This window comes from Phyllobates terribilis, unplaced genomic scaffold, assembly GCF_046119375.1.
Source record: "Phyllobates terribilis strain yellow unplaced genomic scaffold, ASM4611937v1 Scaffold_5__5_contigs__length_657084704, whole genome shotgun sequence".
Lineage (NCBI taxonomy): Eukaryota > Metazoa > Chordata > Amphibia > Anura > Dendrobatidae > Phyllobates > Phyllobates terribilis.
Window position 1 is genome coordinate 61,280,156 of NW_027362765.1, and position 20,663 is coordinate 61,300,818.

The 20,663-nt window shown below is 45.6% G+C and overlaps 1 protein-coding gene across 8 annotated transcripts in view; it reads right to left on the reverse strand.

Moving 5' to 3' along the window:
• LOC141271991 (uncharacterized) overlaps positions 1 to 20,663 on the reverse strand; it is a 240,378-nt gene that overhangs the window by 20,266 nt on the left and 199,449 nt on the right. The gene's annotated exons all lie outside the window — the stretch shown is intronic.

Genomic DNA, 20,663 nt, shown 5'->3' on the forward strand with positions numbered 1-20,663 from the left:
TCCTGAGTACGCCAATTCCTCATATGTGGGTGAAAAATATTTTTGGGGTAAACGGAAGGGGGGGTGGAGTGGCATTTAACTTTTGAACACAATTTTTGCTAGAATAACTTTTGGATATCATGTTGATTTAAAGAGCCCCAGAGGGTGAAGAAACAACTTAAAACCACCCCCCACATGGGAACCTATTTTGGAAACTGAACGCCTCATTCATTTTCTTGCAAACTCGTTAAAGGGTCGATTTTGACTTCCAACAGGTGGCGCGATAGAGTTCAAGTTTTCTTCCTCTCTGAAGAGGCAATTTGCATATTGCATTTCCCAGAGGAGCATTGCATGGTGACTAAACCTGGCATGCCAGAACCGGTATGCCAATCTCCACAAGGAGAAACATTACCCCTTCGACCTCAACTTGAAACTTCAAAACACGTGATTCAGATGAAAACCCCAATGGATCGATTCACTAATTAGGCAGCAGAGTTATTCTGGACACCTTCTGTCCTCTGTTCAGCGTATTTTCAGAAGTGCAGAAAACTGTGGCAGACCGTGCTCTTGTGTATGCCTAAAAAGATGCATAAAAGACGAACACAGCCAAATCATAGGAAAAAAATTACTCCATCTGCCTAATTTTAGGGAATGTTCTTGTGGTATTCATGTATTTCAGAGACTTACATGTAAACCCCAGCATAAGCGCTCAGCGCAGAGTGAAGCATATATGTTAAGTAAGCCTTATTGCAATTTTTGGGAGGCAGAATAACAAATCAAAAAGGAGAAAAGGAGCTTAAATGCTAGAAAAAAAGCAATTTTATTACATTAGATAATATAACACATCATAATAAATAGTATAATCATTACACAAACGGCAAATGTGCTTAGTGCCAAGAGGAACAGCACCATACAAACCACACACCCATTCCCACTGCTGAATTGTCTAAAGAAAGATGGAGACAGTGGATGAGGGAAAAAGCAGGGCAAGCTTAAAGGAATACAAGAGGAACTGTGGGCTATATCCGTATACAACTATAGGCGCAAGTGTGCCACAACGAAATCATAAGCCCACAGTCAATAAACAACAATAGCCTTACCAAAAGTTGGAACAGGGGAGTTGTAGGGTGCTGTGAATGAAAAGGATTAGTGGCAATGAATGCCTCAAGATGTCTGGCTTTCTCAAGAGGCTGATTAGATGGCAGGTACAAGGACCTTTAAATACGCCCCCAAAAAGGTCATGTGACTCATCACATGACTGCAAGCTGCTTAGAGTGTCCGTATCCACGGCCGCAGCGCTATGTATGGCGCATGCGCTGGGGGTGCTCCGTCATCACTGCGTGCGCCTGGGCCGTCATGCCAACCGCGCATGCGCGAGGGCGCGATGAGCAGAAGGCATCAGATAGCCGGGCGCGCGCCAGGCGAGGCAGACCACCGTAACGCATGCTCACAGCGCCAGTTTCACAGGTAAAGGCAAGGGGGAAGAAGAGGTTTGTAATGGTAGGACGTGGATTCTCATCATAGAAGAGCCGATAAACAAATGAATATGTGGTATGTGGTGCCCTGCTGTGCACTGGTGCCACAGAACCCAGAAGGGTGCATGGATGGACTTCTCCACAAGAGGCCCTCACTACATTCACACACCTCCACCCTACCACCTCAGACCAGCAGAGGGAGCCCTGATAGGGATATATATAGGGAGGGTGGAGGCAGGCAGCTCACAGAAGTTTGCGAGAGAGTTAGTCTGAAGTGAGTTTAGTTCAGACAGAGCTCAGAGTCTGAGAGCGTGCTGACGCTCCGAGAGCAGCGAAGAGGCAGCAAGCTGGCTGCTGTGCTTAGGCGAGCCGAGGCCTACAGCACGTGTGAAGGCCTAGTGAGGGCCTTGAGTGGCCGAAGGCGAGAGAAGGAAGAAGTAGCGAGGGGGCAGAGGAGCATACCAGGCTCACCCTGATATATATACCGGACACCGGGTCCGCGCCTACAGGGACCCTTTATACCCAGTAGGAACCACCGGAACCCCTGGAGGACTACAGGTCCCAGGTTCACCAAACGCTGATTACAGTACCAGGGCTAGGAGTCATGGAGGCCCCAGCGTCCAGGAAGAGTGATCTCCAAAAGAAAGCCCTACCACCAGGTCAGCAGGTGCAAAGAGAGACAGTAACCAAGCTAGGCCTAGCTCCAGGCAGGTCAGAAGCTTAGCGAGGAAAGCCACCGATCAGGAGGCCCTATACCCGCTCAATGGGGAGAGTCCAAAAGTGCGCCCTTCGTCCGGAGTACCCTGGACCGTGCCTGCACCATCACCAGTAAAGGTACTGCAGCTTACCCCCGTGTGAGTGTCCGTCTTTCCTCCGGGACCGTCCTGCCATCTACCCCTATACTGCCCTGGAGCTAGCTCTACCTGTGGAGAGCCACACCATCCCTGCTGCCATAACATCAGCTCCAGAGGACTGCTCCGCAGCGGCGGCACCCTTTAGCCGCAATCCACAGGTGGCGTCACGAACACTTTCCCAAATCCCCTATAAACTATTCCCCCTTTTACTGACCACCCTAGGTCATGGACCGGGCCAGCTACCGTGATATCCCCCAGCAACCAGAGGCCCGGCTGCCGAGTACCCCACAGCCCAGGGGGCGCGTCAAATACTTATAACATAACGTCACATCGATACAGTATGATCCACAAACAATAAAGAGTATAACAGATCAAGAACCACACAACGCAATAAATATACACAATAATGCAAAGTTCACACAACAATGGTGAACAACAATGGTACACTGTGTGATTCTATATCAGAAAAAGGGGGGCCACAGCTGACCGTATTAAAAGTTTTCATCCTAACGCTTCATTATTTCATGTCCAATTAAAGGTCCCTGTAGAAATGCATATCAATTCCTCAAAGTAGCACACTATATAAAAGAGAATATAAAAAAGTAAATTAAAATCAAGATAATGGAGAAAAAAGCAAAATTAAAATCACATATACCACAGAAATATTACATAGAATCTGCAGGAGAACCAAACCAAAAAGATCAAGATTACAGGAAGGAGGCGAAACTCAAAGCCTCATTGAGGCCCCGCAGGCTCACCGTATCTAGATTACCAATCCACCTGGCCTCCTTTTGGTCCAGGCGCTGTTTAACATTACCCCCCCGAAAGCCAAGATGTACTGCCTCTATCCCACACACTTTTAGCGTTTTAAAATCACAATTATGTATTGCCTTGAAGTGAGGTGGTAGGGTCTTAAGCTCTCGGGGGTCAGTCACCGTCCTGGCCGCCCCAATGTCCCACACATGCTCGCATACCCTCACTCGCAGCTCCCTTGATGTCAATCCTATATATATCAAATTACACCCGCAGGTAGCATAGTATATCACATTGCTAGTGCTGCAGGAGATGTAATGAGCAATTTTGAATTCACGGGAGCCATAGGAGGATGTGAAAGAGACACAGTGCAGGACATTAGTGCAGGCGAGACAGCGACCACAAGGAAAGCATCCCTCGGTGGGACCATAGGACCGGAATGGATTGGATACAGGGGGAACATAATGGCTGGATACCAACATATCCCCCAAATTTCTTGCCTATCAGGCTGTTATCAGTGGGTAATTACCAAGATGACCCCACAGGGAGGGCTCCGTGCCAAGAATTCCCCAGTGTCGAGTAAGGACCTGTCGCATGGTATCCCACTCGCGATTAAATGATAAGATATAAGGAGTTTTATCCTGTGTATCCTTCCCGTTTGGCCTGACTAGAGTATAATAGGCTATTGCGCGGAGTACCCCGCGCCCTGTCATAGCCACGTCTGATGCTACGGTTGCTGTATCCACGTTGTTTAAAATGTCCCGTTAAATCAGCAGCCTGGGCCTCAAATTTAGAATTGGTAGAGCAGATCTGCCTCATCCAGAGGCGTAAATAGGATTCATGGGGCCCCATAGGAGAAGTTCAAATTGGGCCCCCCCCCCCAAAAAAAGTTAATAATTGTCAGGGTCACAGAAGAGCAGATCACACAACCTTCCAGCCTTTACATAGTAATTTTCCTCCTGCTGACATCCTAGGCCCCTCTTTCATTGTCCCATAAAGTGTGATACCAACAAAAGTGTCCCCCAAACACAGTATGATACCTCCATGGTGAATTCCTCCACATGCGCAGTATAATGACCCTACTGTACCTCACCTCAACTCCCAGGGCAAAGTTTGCTGACCCCAACATAGTATGATCCCCCAATTGTGAGGGGAGAGCAAGAGAGGAAGGTAGGTAATAAGGGAGGGTGTTATACATAATAAAAGATGAAACTATATAACTAAAGACGACGCTATACATAATAAGCGAGTACACTATATACTAAGGGCGTATGCTATACATATTAAGTGAGTACACTATGTACTAAGGGACTGTGCTATACATAATACGGCTACATTCCTGCAACTGTGTGCAGTGTCTGTGTGCTGCCCTGTTTTACAGACACATTGAGCATGTCCTATTCTAATCAAAATCGGATCAGAAAATGACATTCTCTGATGCTCACAGATCTCATTCTCAGATCCGTGATTTTCATGGATGTGTGAATGGATCTATAAAACTCTACAAGTCCGTGGACCATTCGATAAAAAAATCTGACATTTCACATAAATGTGAGAATGCAGCCTAAGGGATTATACATGTAACATTATCACTCCAAGTCATACAGCGCAGATACAGAATAATATTTACATCCAGGCACTTACCGCTGACGTCTCGTCTGGTCAGAGTCGGTTTCTGCTGTTTCTTCTCCGTCTGGTCAGACCTTCATGTCGACATCTCCCAGTCACGATTCGTCTTGTCATGATGATCTCCAGCCTAGATAATAACAAGGTCACATATATTGTATATATACATGTGTCTCCCCCCCACTGCGCCCCTGAATACAGATCTGTAACCCCCCCATTAATATACTATTAGCCACTTAGTAATCAAAATATAAAGTGATAAGCAGCACTGTGCCCCCCCATTAACTATAATCTCCACCACCCAATAATATAAATTATTCAGTCTCTGTGACTCTCCCCAATTAACTGTAAGGCTATGTGCACACGGAAAATATACAAGCACCCCCATCGTTGCTCTCTCCCAACACCCCCATCATTGCTATGTCCCAGCACCTCCCGTCATTGCTCTCTACCAGCACCCCCAACATTGCTCTGTCCCAGCACCCCTGTCATTGCTCTCCCAGCACCCTCGTAATTTCTCTCTCCCGGCACCCCTGTCATTCCTCTCTCCCAGCACCCCTGTCATTGCTCTCTCCCAGCACCCCCGTCATTGCTCTCTCCCAGCACCCCGTCATTGTTGTCTCCCAGCACCCCCGTCATTGCGCTCTCCGAGCACTCCCATCATTGCTCTGTCCCAGCACCACTATCATTGCTCTCTCCCAGCACCCCCCATCATTGCTCTCTCCCAGCACCCCTGTCATTGCTCTCTCCCTGCACCCCTGTCATTGCTCTCTACCTGCACCCCCATCATTGCTCTCTCTGAGCACCCCCATCATTGTTCTCTCCCAGCAACCCCCGTCATTACTCTCCCAGCACCTCCATCATTGCTCTCTCCCAGCAACCTGTCATTGCTCTCCCCATCCCCGTCATTGGTCTACTAATCCCCATCATTGCTCTCCCTGCCCCATCAACCCTATCACTGCTCTTTCCAGCCCCACCATTGCTCTCCCCAGACCCATCAGCGCTCTCCCCAGCCCCATCAGCCCCACCATTGCTCTCCCCAGCCCCACGATTGCTCTCCCCAGCCAAATCAGCCCCACTATTGCTCTCCCCAGCCCCATCAGCCCCACTATTGCTCTCTCCAGCCCAATCAGCCCCATTATTGCTCTCCCTAGCGTTTCAGTAAAAATATAAAAAAACACTTACTTCTCTGCCCGTTCCCCCGCAAGCTGCAGCATCACTGCTCTTCCCAGCCCCACCATTGCTCTCCCCAGACCCATCAGCGTTCTCCCCAGCCCCATCAGCCCCACCATTGCATTCCCCAGCCCCATCAGCCCCACCATTGCTCTCCTCAACCCCATCAGCCCCACAATTGCTCTCTCCAGCCTCATCAGCCCTACCATTGCTCTCCCCAGCCCAACTATTGCTCTCTCCAGTCCAATCAGCCCCATTATTGCTCTCCCCAGCGTTTCAGTAAAAATAAAAAAAAAACACTTACCTCTCTGCCCATTCCCCTGCAAGCTGCAGCATCACTGCTCTTCCCAGCCCCACCATTGCTCTCCCCAGACCCATCAGCACTCTCCCCAGCCCCATCAGCCCCACCATTGCATTCCCCAGCCCAATCAGCCCCACCATTGCTCTCCCCAGCCCCATCAGCCCCATGATTGCTCTCCCCATCCCCATCAGCCCTACCATTGCTCTCCCCAGCCCCACTATTGTTCTCTCCAGCCCAATCAGCCCCATTATTGCTCTCCCCAGTGTTTCAGTAAAAATAAAAAAAAACACCTCTCTGCCCATTCCCCCGCAAGCTGCAGCATTACTGCTATTCCCAGCCCCACCATTGCTCTCCCCAGATCCATCGGCGCTCTCCCCAGCCCCATCAGCCCCACCATTGCTCTCCCCAGCCCCATCAGCCCCACGATTGCTCTCCCCAGCCCCATCATTGCTCTCTCCAGCCCCATCAGCCCTACCATTGCTCTCCCCAGCCCCACTATTGCTCTCTCCAGCCCAATCAGCCCCATTATTGCTCTCCCCAGCGTTTCAGTAAAAATAAAAAAAACACTTACCTCTCTGCCCATTCCCCCGCAAGCTGCAGCATCACTGCTCTTCCCAGCCCCACCATTGCTCTCCCCAGACCCATCAGCACTCTCCCCAGCCCCATCAGCCCCACCATTGCATTCCCCAGCCCAATCAGCCCCACCATTGCTCTCCCCAGCCCCATCAGTCCCTTGATTGCTCTCCCCATCCCCATCAGCCCTACCATTGCTCTCCCCAGCCCCACTATTGCTCTCTCCAGCCCAATCAGCCCCATTATTGCTCTCCCCAGCGTTTCAGTAAAAATAAAAAAAACACCTCTCTGCCCATTCCCCCGCAAGCTGAAGCATCACTGCTATTCCCAGCCCCACCATTGCTCTCCCCAGATCCATCGGCTCTCTCCCCAGCCCCATCAGCCCCCACCATTGCTCTCCCCAGCCCCATCAGCCCCACGATTGCTCTCCCCAGCCCCACCATTGCTCTCCCCAGCCCCATCATTGCTCTCTCCAGCCCCATCAGCCCCATTATTGCTCTCCCCAGCATTTCAATAAAAAACCCCAAAAAAACCCACTTACCTCTTTGCCCGTTCCCCCGCAAGCTGCAGCATCTCTGCTCTTCCCAGCCCCACCATTGCTCTCCCCTGACCCATCAGCACTCTCCCTAGCCCCATCATTGCTCTCTCCAGCCCCACGATTGCTCTCCCCAGCCCCATCATTGCTCTCTCCAGCCCCATCAGCCCCATTATTGCTCTCCCCAGCGTTTCAGTAAAAAAAAACAAAAAACACTTACCTCTCTGCCCGTTCCCCCACAGGCCGCAGCATCCTTGTTGTCTGCAATTTCCTCCCTCACACAGGCCCGAGCTGCATGATGACGTCATCAAGCAGCGCGTGCCAGTGTGAGGGAGGAAGCGGCGGGCAGGAAGCAGAGGACGGATCTCAGCAGCTCCGCTGCCATTCTGTCCTGTCAGCAGCGGAGCAGGAAGACGCTGCACCGGCGGGCCCCCCGGCGCAGCGGCACCAACAGCGGTATGTCTGCCCCTGGACTACTATGGGTCCCCACAGCTCACGGGCCCCATAGCAGTCGCGTGGTCTGCCGCCACTGGCCTCATCCTCAGGAACTCTCCGACCAGGACGGCCTGAATCATTGGTGAGGGATGTGCAGATTCGGCGTGGCTCAAAGCGTTCACTGACGTAGACTTTCTAAAAACGTCAGTCTGGATGGTGGAATCATTGTCCACCTCCAGAGTGACGTCAAGAAAGAATAACAAATCAACAGCAGTTCAAGAATTGTTTTTTTTGTTTGTTTTTTACGCCATTCCCCGTGCATTATAAGTGATAAGACTACTTTATTTTTCTGGTCAGTGTGATTACGCGATACCAGATTTAAATTGCTTTCTTGGGTTTTGCAACTGTCACACACTAAAAAACGCTTTTTTGCAAAAATAAGGTTATTGCATCACCATATTTTGAGAGCTATAGTTTTTGCGGGATGAGTTGAAGTTTTTATTGATACGAATTTTGGGCACTCAGCGTTTTTTGATTACTTTCTTTTCTGACTTTTGAGTGGCAGAATTAGAAAAAAAAACAGCAATTTAAGATTTTTTTTATGCCGTTCACAGTGTGGAAAAAGTGATCTAAAGACAGCTATAAAGGCAGAATAAAGACAGCTTTATTCTTCGGGTCAGTATGATTACAGCGATATTGCTATCACATTTATATCATTTTTTATGTTTTTCTGCTTTTACACAATAAAAACAATGCTATAGAAAAAGAAAATCGTTTTTGCATCACCTTATTCAGACCGCTATAACTTTTTTTATTTTTCTGCGAGACAAGATGACGTTTTCAGGGATACCATGTCTATTTACATATTACTTTTTGATCATGTTTTATTTTTTGTTTTGTTCAGCTGTATGATGAAAACACATTGATTTTGCGAAGATTTTTATTTATTATTTTAAGATGTTCACTAAAGGGATTAAATAGTGTAAGGCTATGTGCCCACAATGCAGAAATGCTCCGGATTTTTCCTGAGCGTTTCTGCATCTCCGTGGCAGAAAAAACACATGCGGATTGTACATGCGGATTGTACATGCGTTTTCTCAGCCAGGGACAAGCAGAAGTGAAGAATTTTTCACATGCGATTTCGCATGCGGCTGGTCAAGCGCTTTCCAAGCGATTTTAGCATCACTTGGAAAGTGCTTGACAACCTGGTCACACTATATAAATCCATGCAACCGGCATGGATTTTATATAGTGTGACCAAGTTACAGTAGTTAAAAAAAAAAAATAAAAATGGTAAAAACTGAAAAAAATCAAAACATTATACTTATCTTCCGATGGCCCCCGGTCTCCTTATCCGATGCGTTCAGTCTCCCCTATGTCTCGCGGTTGTGTAAAAGGACCTTCCATGACGTCATTTAGTCATGTGACAGGTCACGCGACCGCCGACGTCAGCGGTCACTTGACCCGTCACATCACTAAATGACGTCATGGCAGGTCCTTTTAGACCATCGCGAGCTGCCGGGGAGCCAGGACGCATCACTATGGAGACCGGGGGCCATCAGAAGGTGAGTATAATGTATTTTTTTATTTTAAATTTGTTTTTTTCTACAGGTACTATGGTACCCGGGTCTGGAGGAGAGTCTCCTCTTCTCCAGACCCGGGTACCATCCGCACATTGAATTGCTTAATATCAGCATGTGCACATGTAATCATGCGGATATTAAGCAATTCAATGCAAGTCAATGGCCGCAATTACGCAAAATAATTGGTAGTGCTGCGGATTTTTCTGCAATTACACAAGTTCCGGGGAACATTGCAGACCTTCTACCGAGAGTTTTTTAACCATTTCTGCAGAGGAATTGCCGCTGCGGAAACGCTTAAAAAAACGCATAGTGGGCACACAGGTTTATAGATCAGGTTGTTCTAGGTTCCAGAATCAGCGATACCAAATATGTGTACATTTTTATTTATTTTTATATAAACATGGGTACTTCTTGCCTTAATATTTTTTGGTGATTTTTTTTATCTTTATTTTGTGTGCTTTTTTATATTTTCATAAAAAAATAACTTTTTATGAAAGTCCCTATATGGAACTTCAAGTTTTACTTCTCTGATCACTGCTGTAATGCATTGTAATACACATGTATTGTAAAGAATCAGAGCTGTGAGTGTAACACATGGACTAACAGGCCACTGTAGCTAGCAGACCTGGAAGTCATAATTTGACTCCCTGCAATTGTGTTGCAGGGGTACCAATTGGGTCAGACAGGGAGCCCCCTCCCTCTCACAACCATCTAAATGGTCGCTATTGATCACGACATTTAGAGGGTTAAGCAGCCCTGGCTGTTACAGTCGGAGCTTGGCTACCACTTAGGCCTCATTCAGACGTCCGTGTTACATGTACGTGTTCTATCCATTTTTTTCACAGCTACAACATGATGTACTCATTATAATATATGGTGCTACTCATATGTCTGTTTCTTCTGGTATCATGGATGAAAAGGGCCAATACAAGTCTATGGATACGTGAAAAACATGAACAGCACGCGAATGGCATCTTGTGAGCCCTCCATATTTAACGTAATTATTGCAAAGGATAGGAGAAGTTCTGTTATTTATTTATTCATCCGTGAAAAGCACTGGTGACACACGGATGGTAGAAACGGACACACAGACCAAACATTGATGACACATTGATCCAAAACACTGATGACACCGGTAACATTTTATTACGTTCATGTTAAAACTCGGACATGTGAACGAGGCCTCAAGATGACAATCTCACATGTGGCATACAGTTATGTCATGTGTCTGGAAGGGGTTTATCGATGGTCTAAAACACAGCAATATTTTTGACCTGTCAGTTTCACACAGGCCAGAATAGCTGGAAGAACCAGAGGCCATGGGGTCATGGGTGGAGAAATGGTGTGATAGAGGGAGCCCTCTCCTTCTCACAATTATCTAGATTCTACTGCCACTGTAGTGGTGGAGATTATCACTACAGGCGGAGCTCAGGTCACAGGACCTCCAGAAATATGGATGGAGAGTGATGGAACTAAGAGGGTCCCGGGGAGCGGCCATGAGGGGGATTTGCAGGAGTTATTGATTATAACTACTACAATTACAAATGTCGCCTGAAGAAACCAAGATACAAACAAGTCCGGTGTATAGAACTGCAGAGAGGTTTCCCCAGGAGACGTGTGCACTTCTCTCTATTCATCGTCTATGGGACGGTGGAGAACGGAGAGCGGCTCTGATTGGTGACAATGCAGGAGGCGACTTATAACCCCTTAATGACCATCAATACGTCTTTTTACTGACCTGATATGTAAAAGAATAGCATCCCCCAACAGGTGACAATCCAGCAGCTATCAGCTGTACACTATAGCTGACAACTTGCTGCATCAGCCACGATCAGCGTTTGCACTGACCATGGTCGTTTAAAGCCTTAGATGCTGTTGTCAATAGTGACTACTGCATCTAAATGTTTATCAGAGTGTGGGGGCTCCTTCTTTAACCTCATTGGCACCCTTAGATTATGATTGTGTGGTCCTGACGTTTGCCATGACAATTCACCGCCAAATAACAGCCTTAGAGTTTGCCATATGTAGTGACCTGTTCAGAAGTTAGCAACATCTAGGTGGTAAAAATATATATATTTTTTACATTCCTGCCATGTCGTTTTGCATTAATTACTGAAATGCCCCTGAAGGGTTATTAAACTAACTGACAGCAGTTCTAAATATGTTGAGGGGCGCTGTTTTTAAAATGGTATCACTTTCGGGGTTTTTACAATATATTGGTCCCCAAAACTCACTTTGAAACTGAACAGGTCCCTAAAAAAATTATAATTAATCATTCAAAGTTTGTAAATTGCAAATTTTAGGAAAATTTCGATATTTTTTGTAAATAAACACAAATCATACCGAGCTAAATTTACCATTATCATAAAGTATCACGTGTCACAGAAAAACAATAACAAAATCACTGGGATCCATTGAAGCGTTCTAAAGTTACTATCACATAAAGTGACACCGGCCAGAATTGTAAAAGGAATTTACTGATAAGGAAATCACTGATGTTTCCTCACCAGAGAAGGAATAAACCTCATTAATAATTTCTATGTTCCCAGAACCTTCTATTAAACACGACCCATAAATAACCCCCATACGACGACATCAGCGGGAAATAACAGAAGTTCTGGCTCCAGAGAAAGAGAAGAAACGTCTGTCAGTAAGTTATATGGGAACGAGGATAGAAATGCCACCAGCACTGAGGGGGTTAATAGTAATGGGGGATCACCACATACCTCCACCTGCAGAGCCGCCACCACATATATGGCTGTTCTGTGCGCACAGGACCTGTGATGAGGTCACAGGAGGGGAGGAGTCAGGGGTCACATGATCAGGGGCCTCAGCGGATGCAGGACTCTGCTGTGCTGGTTGTCATGGTGCTGGATGAGGTGAAGTTTATGTGTGGGGTCAGGAGGGGTTAATAGTAATGGGGACTCTCCACATACCTCCACCTGCAGAGCTGCCACCACATATATGGCTGTTCTGTGCGCACAGGACCTGTGATGAGGTCACAGTCATGTGATCAGTCACATGGAGGGGGAGGAGGAGCCATTCTAGAATTTTCAGAACATGGACTCATGTAAGAGAAGAAGCTGGAGACACTGAGTGCAGTGGTGTCAGGTAATGATGGCACTGAGAATGTGCGGGAACAGACTGTGTGTGATAAAGAGGAACGTAGATAATACTGGTGGACGGAGGGAGCAGGTTCTTTCAGCCTACTTGGATTTAGCATAGCTATTTATCTAGTTTCTAGTAACTCTTACTGTCGCTCTTATTCATTCTCGTCTGGACTACTGCAATTCTCTACTAATCGGTCTCCCTATTACTAAACTCTCCCCTCTCCAATCAGCACCAGGATCATATTCCTCACCAACCGCTACACCGATGCCTCCTCACTGTGCCAGTCATTGCACTGATTACCCATCCGCTATAGAGTTCAATATAAACCTACCACCCTCACCCACAAAGCGCTCCATGCTTCAGCACCACCCTACATCTCTTCTCTCATCTCCGTCTACTACCCAACCCGTGCCCTCCGTTCTGCTAATGAGCTAAGATTAACATCCTCAATAATCCGGACCTCCCACTCCCATCTGCAAAACTTCTCATGTGCTGTGCCAATTCTTTGGAATGCACTACCCAAGACTCTTTGATTAATCCCCAATACCCATAGTTTTAAGCGTGCCCTAAAAACATATTTCTCTAGACTGGCCTATCACCTCACCTCACCTATCTAACTACCCCCCCCCCCCCCCCCATACAAAACTTCCTTCCAAATCAGGTCCCTGAATCTTCTGTTCACACACCCCATCACTTTGAACAAGTACAGACACAGAAGTCTAATACCGGTTGGTGACTGGTTCATTTAGCACCATGTGATTACCCTTTGTGTTACATTGATGATTGACTGTACAATACAAGCAATTGTTACCATCCACCTTTCGAGTCTTCCCTATTTCCTCATGGATTGTAAGCTTGCGAGCAGGGCCCTCTCTCCTCCTTGTATCTGTTGATTTATATGATTATTGTTATTCTCTAATGTCCTTTATTGTCTGTACATGTCCCCTCTGAAATGTAAAGTGCTGCGGAATATGTTGCTCAGCATAAGGAGAAAGGATTACCAGCTTCATGAATAGTTCAAAAAATAGGTTTCTTTATTGTAAAAAAAGCTCTTTAAAAACAGATTCCATAGTCACATAGTATAGCCAGGGCAACGCTTTTTGTTTGCGCTTTTTTTGCCACCACTATCCTTTGAAATTGCGAACTATATCCTTTAGATATAGTTCACAATTTCAACTGATTAAAAATATAATACTGAAACATCTTCCTATTTTATATGAAGATACTGTATTATCTAAAATTCTTGATTCTGGAGTTTTGTTGGTGGTAAAAAAGGCGCAAACAATAGGGGGGCTATTGGCATCTAGTCGCCCAAATAATCGACAAAAACGGCATACCTGGCTTAATTGTAAAGGGTTTTACAAGTGTGGTTACACCAGATGCGGCATTTGTCGCTATGTAAAAATCACTAAAAACTTCACTAATGCTGATTCTAGTGAAACACACAATATAAAAAGCTATCTGAATTGCAACAGTAATTATGTGTTTTATATCATAAGATGTGCCAGTTGCGATCTGTTATATGTGGGATGCACTATAAGAAAATTAAAACAGCGAGTGGCAGAACATCTTTCTGATATCTTTAATGTCACTAATCATAACATTTCTTGTGCCTCCAGACATTTTATTGAGCAGCATAATAGAGAGACATCCTCATTTCAGGTCTTTGGCATTGAAAAACTTACCTTTGCTCCTCGGGGCGGGGATAATAGGAGACGCCTACTTGATCGAGAAGCATTTTGGATGTATCATCTGAACACTTGCCAACCAAATGGACTAAATTTACGGAGGGAACTACTGTTCCATTATAGCGAGTAACTTTTCTATGTATATGTGATTTCTTCTTTGTCATGTGATTGTTTTTACTATGCATATACTCTGCAAATTGGTTTTATCTTTTTTTTATGCAAATTTATGTATCATGTGACTTCCATTTTGTATGCGATTGGTGAACAATGGTTCATATACCATGGGTATGCCATTTGCAAGCCAGTCTTGACAAAGAACGCATCTTTAGCATTCGAAACGCGTTGCCCTGGCTATACTATGTGACTATGGAATCTGTTTTTAAAGAGCTTTTTTTCACAATAAAGAAACCTATTTTTTGAACTATTGATGAAGCTGGTAATCCTTTCTCTTTATGCTGTGGAACTACTGCGAATGGTTCATCGCACCTATGCTTCAGGACGTCATTGCTCAGGTGAGCTGGTGTTACCTTATTACTTCTCCATTGTTGGAATATGTTGCTGCTATACAAATAAAAATTATTATTATTAGTCTGCTTCTCTGAAGGTGGAGGTGTGCGGAGAATGTAGGATTTACAGTGTAGATGTAGCAAAGCCGTGCGCGTATGACGTGTGTACGGCGCAGATCCGTGCACGTTAGGGTGACAGTCAAAAATTTTGTGCAAATTTTTAGGTCTCACCCCAGGGAATAATTCCCTTTGGTGTGATTGTAACTAGTGTTGAGCGAGTATGTTCTGTTAACCCTTTTGCCGAGTATGTTCGGGCTGAGCTCAGAGTACTTATAGCTGCTCGATGATATGGTTAAATCGCTCCCGTGTGCATGATTTGCAACTGTTTGACAGTTTTATTACATGTGAGGAATGTCTATTTCTTACACATTCCTCACATGTAATAAAACTGTCAAAGGCTATGTGCCCACGATGCAGAAATGCTCAGGATTTTTTCCTGAGCGTTTCTGCATCTCCCTGGCAGAAAAAAAACGCATGCGGATTGTACATGCGTTGTCCTGCAAGGGACATGCGGATGTGAAGCGTTCTTCACATGCATTTCCGCATGCGGGTTGACAAGCGCTTTCCAAGCGATTTTAGCATCACTTGGAAAATGCTTGACAACTTGGTCACACTATATAAATCCATGCAAACAGCACCGGTCCCGGCTGCCGGCAGCGGTAGAGTGAAGGACCTGCTGACGTCAGCGTCGCGTGACCCGTCACATGACTCTGACGTCAGCGCAGGTCCTTCATTCCATCGCGAAGTGCCGGGAAGCAAGGAGGAGCGCACCGCGGGCCGCCAGAAGGTAAGTATACATTTATTTTTTATTTTATTCTTTTTTACAGCTTTTTTAATGGTAGCTGGGTGTGGATGAGACTCTCCTCTCCACCCGGGTACCATCCGCACATTAGAACGCGCCAATTACACAAGTACAGATGCAGTCTTACGGAATTGGCACGTTCTAATGCAAGTCAATGGCGGCGAAAACGCAGCACTTCCGCAAAATAATTGGTAGTGCTGCATTTTTTTCCGCAATGATAATCCTCAGCGGAAATTTCAACAGCATGTGCACAGCACATGCTGATTATCATTGGGGGACATGGCAGGCCTTCTACCATGCGTTTTTTAAGCGTTTCTGCAGCGTTTTTGCCGCTGCGGAAACGCTTAAAAAACGTATCGTGGGCACACAGCCTTACAGTTGCAAATCATGCACACAGCTGTAAATACTCTGAGCTTGGCTCGAGCGTACTCGGACAGAACATACTCGCTCAATACTAATTGTAATATATACATTTGATAACATTGCAACATTGTTTACTGGTGACTCAATCATCACATAACTAACAATTATTTGCAACAAATGTAAAGTAAATGTACAATTTTACAGTAGTTTTACTTTTTTTTTTAATGAAACATGCTTTATTTGGTTCAGGATAGTCCTGGCGATGCTTTTCCACACTGGAGAATAAACTGTTCCTGGTCTTCTTGAGTGCTCAGTGATGAATTGAATGTACTCATGAGTACAATGGAGCGTTCGGCGGCATCATTCATGATTTCCAATCCGACGACTTTCGAGGTCATTTGGATGTTTTTTGGTGGTCATTAAGATTTAAAAAGAGAAAACACAGTAGTTTGACAATAAATGGCTTCACCCTACCAATAACCATGAGTGGAGAGAGAGGTTTTTTTGTTATCTTTCATATTCTCTGAAACAAGGCCAAGAATGGAAAAATTCTGCCGGGGTATGTAAACTTATGAGCACAACTGTAAATGACCTCTCTTCTGAGACATGTTTGTTTTTTTTTTTCTAAGCAAAACAAGCCCAACTTTTCCAACCTCTCATCATATGAGAGGCCTTCCATCCCTTGTAATAATCTAGTTGCCTCTTTTGAACTGGTTCTAACTTTTGAATATCCTTTTTAAAATGTGGAGCCCAAAACTGGATCCCTTATTCCAGATGTGGCCTCACCAGTGATTTATAAAGGGGTAACAGTACATTGGGATCGCAGGATTTTATTTCTTTTTATACACACTAAAATCTTGTTTGCTTTTGCGGCTGCTGCTTGACATTGAGTACTGCTGCTCAACTTACTTGCAACCAGAATACCCAAGTCCTTCTCATGTTCTGTAGTCCCAAGTATACTCCCATTTAATGTATATGCAGCAATAAGATTACTCCATCCTAGGTGCATTACTCTACATTTATCTACATTAAATCTCATCTGCCAAGTGTTTGCTCATTCAGTCATCTTATCCAAATCGTTTTGTAATATCAGGGCCATAGTTTAATATCCTACATAGTTTGGTGTTGTCAACAAAGACTGATCCTTTACTCTCAATCCCATCCACAAGATCATTAATAAAGAGGTTAAAAAGAATCGGTCCTAGCACAGATCCCTGTGGCACCCCACTGCTGACTATATCCCATTTAGAGAATGTACCATTTATAATGACCCTTTTGTTTCCGATCATTTAGCCAATTCCTTACCCATCTACATATAGTTCTCCCAGGTCCTTGCTTCTGTAGCTTCAGTATAAGGCTGCTATGTGGTACAGTATCAAATGCCTTTGCAAAGTCCAGATAAATCACATCAGCAGCATTACCAACATTCAGATTTCCACTTACCTCCTCATAGAACCCCAAAATGTTGGTTAGACATGACTTATCTTTCATGAATCCGTGCTGATTATCATTTATTATATTATTCTCTGCAATATAACTCTGCAGGTCATCTCTTATGACGCCCTCAAAAACTTTGCACACTACTGATGTCAGACTTAACGGACGGTAGTTACCTGAATCCACCTTCTTACCTTTCTTAAATATCGGTACCACATCAGTTATCCTCCAATCCTGTGGCACCACCCCTGTTACAAGATATTCTTAGACTATGAGATACAGCGGTCTGTTAATTACTGAGCTCAATTCCCTCAGTATCTGTGGATTAATGCCAGTTGGGATTTGTCAATGTTTAATTTACTCAGATGCAGGCGTATGAACTTGTGGTGTACAGGTAAAACATCTCCCCTGGTTTGTTCATCCCCATGTGAGTGTTGGGGTTCAATCATAACACTATGATTGTACAAGGTGTCTACAGAGTGAGCAGAGCCATGCACATAATGTGCATGTTAAAGAGTTACAACCAGGGCCGCCATCAAGGCATTACTGTCCTTACTACTGTATGGGGCCCAGTGAGAAGAAGCAAGAAGGGGGTCCCGGTCACGCTGGTAGCCCGGAGCCCCCCACTCTTTGCTTCTCCTTATCAGGCATCGGGGGCAACAGTACAGTGCCGCCACTGCATGATGCGGACGGAAATGGGCACAATACCTTTAAGCCGCGTTCGGGTGCATCATGGTCCTGATGCCGATCTCCTGACACACTGCGCGCTCATCTTCATTCCTGAGCAGAGCAGCGTGACTCGGAGGCAGTGGCAGGCAGTGTCTGAGCAAGAGGAGGAGGAGGCTGGTGAGTTGGGCCTGCTGGAGGGGAGGGGGGCCTGCTGGTGGTGATGGGGGAGTGGGGCCTGCTGATGGTGAGATGGGGGAGCCTGCTGAGGGGGGTTTGGTGGTGCTGAGGGAAGTCTGCGTCCGGCAGGGTGAGGCTGGTGCTGAGGGGAGGCTGCATCTGGCAGGGTGAGGCTGAGGAGGCAGTGGCGAGGATGACAAGGGCTAGTCGGCGAGGAGCGGGTGTGCTAATTGCATATCAACCTCCGGAAATGTAGAAGGAACAAGAGTAGCTGACAAATAGGGTGATTTCCCCCCCTTTTAGTCTTAGTCTTGACTACTTGATTTTTTTTATATCATCACTCTTTGAGTTACCATGTTTTGAGGTGTATTTGTGTTTTAGAATTTATAGGTTTTTAATGAATACCAATAAAGATATTTTTAGTAGTGTGTAATCTGTGAATATGTATGTAATGTTAACATTTATTCGATGATCGCAGGCTGAGGCAGCCATTAGATTCTTCTTGACTGGGCGGCGGGTACAGTGATGCCACTGGCTGTGTGAGCAGCTAACTTAAAAGGGGGTTTTCCCATGATCAAAAGTTAATTTTAACCCCTTTACAGTCTGTGCCGTATTAGTACGCACAGGCTGTAATCCCCCGGTTCAGTGCGGGCTCCGGCGCTGAGCCCGCACTGAACCAGGCACATGTCAGCTGATTATTACAATATTATAAATAACCCCTGCTGTGTACTGTGTAATGTCTGTGTCTCACTTTGTATGGAACATGGTCTGATCATACCACATCTCCTGGGTAGGGGGAGAGAAAAAGAGAGTATACAGACATTACAGCACAGGGATCACAGCTGATTCTTTCTTTGCCTGTTTTTAAACAAAATTTTACTTCAAAGAAATGTTTAAAATAATCAGCTGTGATCCCTGTGCTTTAATGTCTGTATATTCTTTTGCGTCCTACCCTCCCCAGGAGATGTGGTATGATCAGACTGTGTTCCATACACAATCAGACACCGCAATTACACAGAAGGACATTTTATTTAAACACATCCAATTGTGGAAGTTATAATTATTCCAAGATCTATAATTTAAAATGAACTTTTGTTCATGTATTAATTTGTCCACCATCTTAGTACGTGACTGTATCATACAATCATTCCCTCCCTTCCTGGAAGGTGGGAGGGGAGGGAATGATTGATATAAGTGGGTATATATGATTGGGAAACCTCTTTATTATTATGACAGTGTAATTATTGGAAGAGGGAAATCTGTCTGGGCTTGGCCTGCAGTGCATGGCCTAGGCGCCGATCTCGTAAGGCTGCTGAGTTGAGGGCAGGAGACCCGCGGCCAGTCCATGCACTGCGGTCCGAGCACAGACCGACGGCTGAATGAGCCTTAAAGAGGTTGTCCAGTCTAAATCCACAAGCCTGCCGTCCCTCTGTGTCACTGACTGCAGACTTGTGAATCCTCGCATCGTACGTACTGTGCGCTGTGAGGATTTGCCGGTGTCAGAGCCAGGAACGGCTGTCATTTGGCTTTAAGGATGTGAAATGCAGACTCCCGGCCAGAAGAGGGGGTGGAGATAGAGGGAAAACAAACAGGTCGGCAGGTGAACTTAAAGGATTGGCTCTGCCGTGAAGCACAGAGTGGCGGGACTTTGTTTGAACAGTCATCCTGTGCTGACAGAGTCCCTTTAAACATAAGTCATACTCGCCTTCCGGCGTCTTCATCAATTTTCAGCACCACTCAGGTCTTGCAGCGCCATCTTGTGAGCGCAGCTTCTGACTGGCTGAAAGTCAGAAGCTATGTCACAATCTCTCAATGCAAGTCTGAAGGCCTGAATGATGCTCTCATAGACTTGATCTGGGCATGGTGTGGCAGTATTTATCCCTTGCATGTGGTGGTAATATGTGGTCTAGTCATGATGTGACGGTATTTGTCCCTTGTATCTGGTATTATTCATTCAATATTTGGTGGTAATATGCAGTCTGGTCACGGTGTGGCAGAAAGTAGAGTTTTTCCAAGAGTGGTCGGTGGGACTGTGGACGGTTTGAGGGGTGGAGGCGGAGCTGCGGTGGAGCCTGGGCGGAGTCTCAAGGGGGTCTGAAAATTTTGCCAGTATGGGGCCACGAAATGCCTAGTGGCAGTCCTGGTTACAACCTTGTAATGCACTTGTATCCAGACTCTGTATGTCACACAATTCTGTGTGACTTCCCATGTGATCTATCCATTAGTGATGAGCAAATCTTCTGAAACTCGAATTCATCAGCTTTGCTGAATATGTGAAGGAGTTCAATAGGCTGCAAATTGATTCGCCATTAAATGAAAGTTCTCTAATCGTTTGATTGCCCTGAAAAGTTTAGCATAACACTCTCTGTTCTCCTAGGACGGTATCCAACCCCTTTTAAGATGTGTAGCATAAAGATACCCTTAGGCCTTTTTGCAAGCCAAAATTGCAAGTTTAAAAAATCAGCCATTTTTTAAACTTGTAATTTTGGCTTGAGAAAGTCCTATTATGTCCAAAATGTTGCTTGTTTCATCTACCCTGTTTGTAACCACTGCCATATGCTTT